Below are 6,386 nucleotides of genomic sequence, written 5' to 3'. Positions count from 1 at the left end.
TCTCGAGTCAGTCAGGCAGCATTTTACAAATTCACCAGCTCGAGTCGACCCCCGAGCTATCTCCAGGCAAGGACCAGACCGACTTTGATGAAGCATTCAATTATGATTGCACGTGGAGCAGCGCAGTGTTCCGGTGGGATTCCCTCTCCCCCTCTCCTCCCCAACCTGGACCCTCCATCCCTCCCTTCCCCTCCCTGCCCTCACGACAGCCTTGTAAGAAATACATGGCTCCCCCTCTCCCTTCGTCTCCAGATCCAAGGCAAATTAAATCTCAAGGCGGCTGGGAGGCATGCTTGGTCGAACCTCATCTGATTACAATTTAACACTCTGCGATACAAGGCTTACAAGTCGGATCCAAGCTTCTCCTCTTCAACTCTCTGAGGAGTCCAATATAGTTTAGTTGAAGAAGATAGACACAAAACGCTGGAGTAACTCAGCGGGACAGGCGACATCTCTGAAGAGAAGGAATGGGAGACGTTTAGGGTCGAGACCCTTCTTCAGACTGATGAGATCAGTTTAACTTGGCGTCTTGTTCAGCACAGATATTGTGGGCCGAATGGCCTGTTCCTGTGCTGTACTGATCAATGTTCTTTGTTGTAAGGTCTTGTTACTCACGATTACCTCGTATATGTCGGGTTTACCAAGTATAACTGATGATTTATGATACATTTATTTGTTGTGGCTTGTAAAGTTGCAGCATAAGTCTTACCTTGTTCCAGTCCTGCTACATATGACGATTCAACACCCTTACTTTAGTTTAGAGATACAGCACGGAAACAGGCCCTTCGGCCCATCGAGTCCGCACCGACCAGCGATCCCCACATATTAATACTAGATGGGTCTTGACCCGAAACATCACCCATTCCTTCTCTCCAGAGACGCTGCCTGTCCCGCTGAGTTACTCCAGCTCTTTGTGTCTATCTTCGGTTTAAACCAGCATCTGCAGTTCCTTCCCACGCATTAATACTAGCGACAATTGACAATTTTACCGAAGTCAATTAACCGACAAACCTGCACGTCTTTGGAGTGTGGGAGGAAACCGGAGCACCCGGAGAAAACCCACGCGGGTCATGGGGAGAACGTACAAACTCCGTACAGACAGCGCCCGCAGTCGGGATCGAACCCGGGTCTCTGGCGCTGTGAGGCAGCAACTCTACCGCTGCGCCACCTCTTGAAGTAGCCTTCAGGCGCGAATCAGTGTTTGGTCACTGACTCACGCCAGTGCTGGAGTCTGAAGAAGGGTTTCGGCCCGCAACCTTGGCGTGATCTTTGATTCCACCCTCTCCCTTGAGCCTCACATCCGCCATGTCATTAAAACCTCCTTGTTTCATCTCCGCAACATCGCCAAACTCAGACCCTCTCTCACACCTCCCGCTGCTGAAAGACTCATCCATGCCTTCATCTCCTCCCGACTGGACTATTGCAACTCACTTCTCCTTGGCATCAGCTCCACCTACATCAACCGACTCCAACTGGTCCAGAACGCAGCCGCCCGACTCATCACCCACACCAAATCCTGGCATCACATCACTCCAGTCCTCAAACAACTTCACTGGCTTCCCATCTCCCACCGGATCACCTACAAAATCCTGGTCCTCACCTACAAAGCCCTCCACCATCTGGCCCCCCCATATCTCACTGACCTCCTCTCCCCCTACCAACCCTCACGGTCCCTCAGATCCACATCAGCCGGTCTCCTCTCCATCCACAAGTCCAACCTCCGCAGTTTTGGGGACAGAGCCTTCTCCAGGGCAGCTCCCAGGCTCTGGAACTCCCTCCCCCAACTGATCCGCAATTCCGTGTCCCTCACCATCTTCCAGTCCCGCCTCAAGACCCATCTCTTCACCTCTGCCTATCCTTAGCCCCACGTCCCCCTCCCTTTTCATCTGTGCATTAATTGCCTCATATTGTGTTTTGTATTGAATTCTGTCTTTACTTTGTGTACTAGTCATGTCTCTACTATTTATTTCATTCCCCTTACATGTTTTTCCTCTACCTGCTAAATTTTTGTAAAGTGTCCTTGAGACTCTTGAAAGGCGCCCATAAATAAAATGTATTATTATTATTATTATTATTATTTCCTTCTCTCCATAGATGCTGCTGCTCCCGCTGAGTTTCTCCAGCATTTTTGTCTACCTTCGATTTTCCAGCATCTGCAGTTCCTTCTTAAACGCTGGAGTAACTCAGCGGGTCAGGCAGCATCTGTGGAGAACATGGATAGTTGACGTTTCACAGAGTGCTGGAGTAACTCAGCGGGTGCAGCAGCATCTATGGAGCTAAGGAAATAGGCAACGTTTCGGGCCGAAACCCTTCCGGGTTTCAGCCCGAAACGTTGCCTATTTCCAGAAGGGTTTCGGCCCGAAACGTTGCCTATTTCCTTAGCTCCACAGATGCTGATGCACCATAACTCAGCGGGTCAGGCAGCATCTGTGGAGAACATGGATAGGTGACGTTTCACAGAGTGCTGGAGTAACTCAGCGGGTCAGGCAGCATCTGTGGAGAAAGTGGATAGGATGTGATGCATACGTCAAATTGCTGCCTCACAGCGCCAGAGAACCCCAGGTTCAATCCTGACTACGGGTGCTGTCTGTACGGAGTTTATATGCTATCCCCGTGACCACGTGGGTTTTCTCCGGGTGCTCCAGTTTCCTCCCACACTCCAAAGACGCGCTGGTTCATTGGTTAATAGACTTTGTAAAAATTGTTAGTGTGCGAGGATCGCTGGTCGGCATGGACTCGATGGGCCGAAGGGCCTGTTTCCGCGCTGTATCTCTTAAGTTTTAAAAAGCTGATGGTATATGAAAGACACCGGGGAAATACAACTCTTGCTTTTTATGAATGGAATCAATGAATGAATGATCATTGAAGTGTATTGATTTCATTGACTTGTTTGAAATTGCAAGTTCTGCTGCCTATGAATGGAATCCCACACAGTTGGTACAAATAAATGGCCTCGCCTGCCCCATTACAGTGGCGCAGCGGTAGAGTTGCTGCCTCACAGCGCCGGAGACCCGGGTTCGATCCCGTCGACGGGCGCTGTCTGTACAGACTTTGTACACTCTACCCGTGACCTGCGTGGGTTTTCTCCGGGTGCTCCGGTTTCCTCCCACACTCCAAAGACGTGCTGGTTTGTAAAGGTAGACAAAAATGCTGGAGAAACTCAGCGGGTGCAGCAGCATCTGTGGAGCGAAGGAAATGGGCGACGTTTCGGGCCGAAACCCTTCTTCAGACTGATGTAGGGTTGGGGGGGGAGAAGAAAGGAGAAAGGAAGAGGAGAAGCCCGAGGGCTGAGGGAGACCTGAGAAGGGGAGGAGATTGGAGAAGTCGATGTTTATGCCGCTAGGGTGCAGACTGCTCAAGCGGAAAATGAGGTCCTGCTCCTCCAATTTCCGGTGGTGCTGCAGGTTTGTAGGTCAATTGCCTACGGATTCACCTAAAAAAATTCCTTCTCATCTCCTTTCTATTTTATTAGAAGTACAGTAATATGGTGCCGTAGATACCTAGTATATCTACAGTTCATGTACAGCTTCTTATTTTTCTACATTTTATTTTAACAATAAAAAGGAGGCAGAAAGAGAATAGAAAAGAAATAGAGAGGTGTGTGACAAAGTGAGAGAAAGAAAATGAGAAAGGAAAGAAAATAGAGGGAAAAGATGAAGAGTTAGAGAGCAGAAGAATAAAGGAGAGATAGCTATTTATTATTCTTCACCACCATTCACCCAGTCCTGAAACAGATCATTTCTAACTTTGTGTTGCATCATATGCTTGTAAGAAGTCAACAAATGGAGACCAAATCCTTAAGAATTAGAAACATAGAAAATAGGTGCAGGAGTAGGCCATTCGGCCCTTCGAGCCAGCACCGCCATTCAATATGATCATGGCTGATCATCCAGCTCAGTATCCCATCCCTGCCTTCTCTCCATACCCCCTGATCCCTTTAGCCACAAGGGCCACATCTAACTCCCTCTTAAATATAGCCAATGAACTGTGGCCTCAACTACCTTCTGTGGCAGAGAATTCCACAGATTCACCACTCTCTGTGTGAAAAATGTTTTTCTCATCTCGGTTTTAAAAGATTTCCCCCTTATCCTTAAACTGTGTGACCCCTTGTCCTGGACTTCCCCAACATCGGGAACAATCTTCCTGCATCTAGCCTGTCCAACCCCTTAAGAATTTTGTACGTTTCTATAAGATCCCCTCTCAATCTCCTAAATTCTAGAGAGTACAAGCCGAGTCTATCCAGTCTTTCTTCATAAGACAGTCCTGACATCCCAGGAATCAGTCTGGTGAACCTTCTCTGTACTCTCTCTATTGGTCCTTCTCAGTCCTTCTCACCTCCTTTCTAAAGGAACGTCCTTTTATTCTGAGGTTGTGGCCTCTGGTCCAGGACTCTCCCACTAGTGGACACATCCTCTCCACATCCACTCTATCCACTAATAACTTAAAGTTGTATCATTAGGGTGTTGGTGTTGCTGCCTTGCAGTGCCAGAGTTGACCATTTGGTATTCCATTTCTCCAGAGAACGTGGTCTCTGGTCCTAGACTGGAGGTGACATGTTAGGCTTCTTGCATGTTCAGCATGCAAGAAAGATTGTTCCCGATGTTGGGGAAGTCCAGAACAAGGGGCCACAGTTTAAGGATAAGGGGGAAACCTTTTAGGACCGAGATGAGAAAATCATTTTTCACACAGAGAGTGGTGAATCTGTGGAATTCTCTGCCACAGAAGGTAGTTGAGGCCACAGTTCATTGGTTATCTTTAAGACGGAGTTAGATGTGGCCCTTGTGGCTAAAGGGATCAGGGGGTATGGAGAGAAGGCAGGTACAGGATACTGAGTTGGATCATCAGCCATGATCATATTGAATGGCGGTGCAGGCTCGAAGGGCCGAATGGCCTACTCCTGCACCTATTTTCTATGTTTCTATGTCTCTCGTTGGTCGGCTTGATTAGCACCCAACACAGGAGGGCTGGACAAGCCTGGAAGACCACCCATCCATCTTGGCATGGCCTTGCGTGACATGAGCCATATTGATCGCATATCAGCTGAGATAATTGATCACACATAGCAAGTGGATATCGAGGCCTAGCTCTTCGTCAGAGAAGGGCACCCAGTCAATAGTATGTCCCAGAATCGCAAATAAATGCCTTTCAAGCGGGGCCTAATTAATTAGACGTTTGCTCTCATAATTATGCAAAAGATTTGAGCTCTGCTTGTTGACCTTTATTATACAAAGAAGTCAATACCTGCCTTGTGATTCGCAGCCACATTGAGGTGAATGTTAATGTTGTTCCCTTCATTGTCTGCGCGATGTGTCAAGATTTAGTTCAGCTTCAATAGACAATAGACAATAGGTGCAGGAGTAGGCCATTCGGCCCTTCGAGCCAGCACCGCCATTCAATGTGATCATGGCTGATCATCCCCAATCAGTACCCCGTTCCTGCCTTCTCCCCATATCCCCTGACTCCGCTATCTTTAAGAGCCCAATCTATCAGTTTATTTATTCATGTGTTTTGTAGTCAATGTCGACTATGTTCTGTTGTGCTGAAGCAAAGCAAGAATTTCATTGTCCTATCAGGGACACATGACAATAAACTCACTTGAACTTGAACTTGAGCTTTCTCTTGAAAGCATCCAGCGAACTGGCCTCCATCACCCTCTGAGGCAGAGAATTCCACAGACTCACCACTCTCTGTGTGAGAAAAAGTGTTTCCTCGTCTCCGTTCTAAATGGCTCACCCCCTATTCTTAAACTGTGTGTGTGGCCCCTGGTTCTGGACTCCCCCCCCCCAACATCGGGGACATGTTTCCTGCCATTACAATCAATCCGTCCACAGAGACAGGCTAAAGGGAATAATGGAAAGATAGACACAAAATGCTGGAGTAACTCAGCGGGACGGGCAGGTTCTCTGGAGAGAAGGAATGGGTGACATTTCGGGTCGAGACCCTTCTTCAGACTGAGAGCCAGGGGAGACGGACTCCAGAGATATGGAAGGGTAAGGCGGGAAAACAACATATCAAAGCAAACGATGATAAGGAAATGTAAAATGGTTGGTGGACAAAAGTGCTGGAGAAACTCAGCGGGTGCAGCAGCATCTATGGAGCGAAGGAAATAGGCAACGTTTCGGTCCGAAACCCTTCTTCAAATGTAAAATGGTTCATTGTTAGCTGGGGGAAGGCATACAATCAGTAACATTTATCTGGAGGACAGTGAAACTAGTTAGAGAGCTAGGGTGGGGGAGGGAGGGAGAGAGAGGGAAAGCAAGAGTTACTTGAAGTTTTTTTTTATTTTATTTTTTTTTATTTTTTTTTATTCTATTTTATTTTTAATATGTTTTATTATTTATTATTATTTATTTATTTTTATTTTTATGATACTGCCTGTAAGGGAA

This window comes from Amblyraja radiata, unplaced genomic scaffold (assembly GCF_010909765.2).
Source record: "Amblyraja radiata isolate CabotCenter1 unplaced genomic scaffold, sAmbRad1.1.pri scaffold_571_ctg1, whole genome shotgun sequence".
NCBI lineage: Eukaryota > Metazoa > Chordata > Chondrichthyes > Rajiformes > Rajidae > Amblyraja > Amblyraja radiata.
This window is presented reverse-complemented; position numbering follows the sequence as displayed.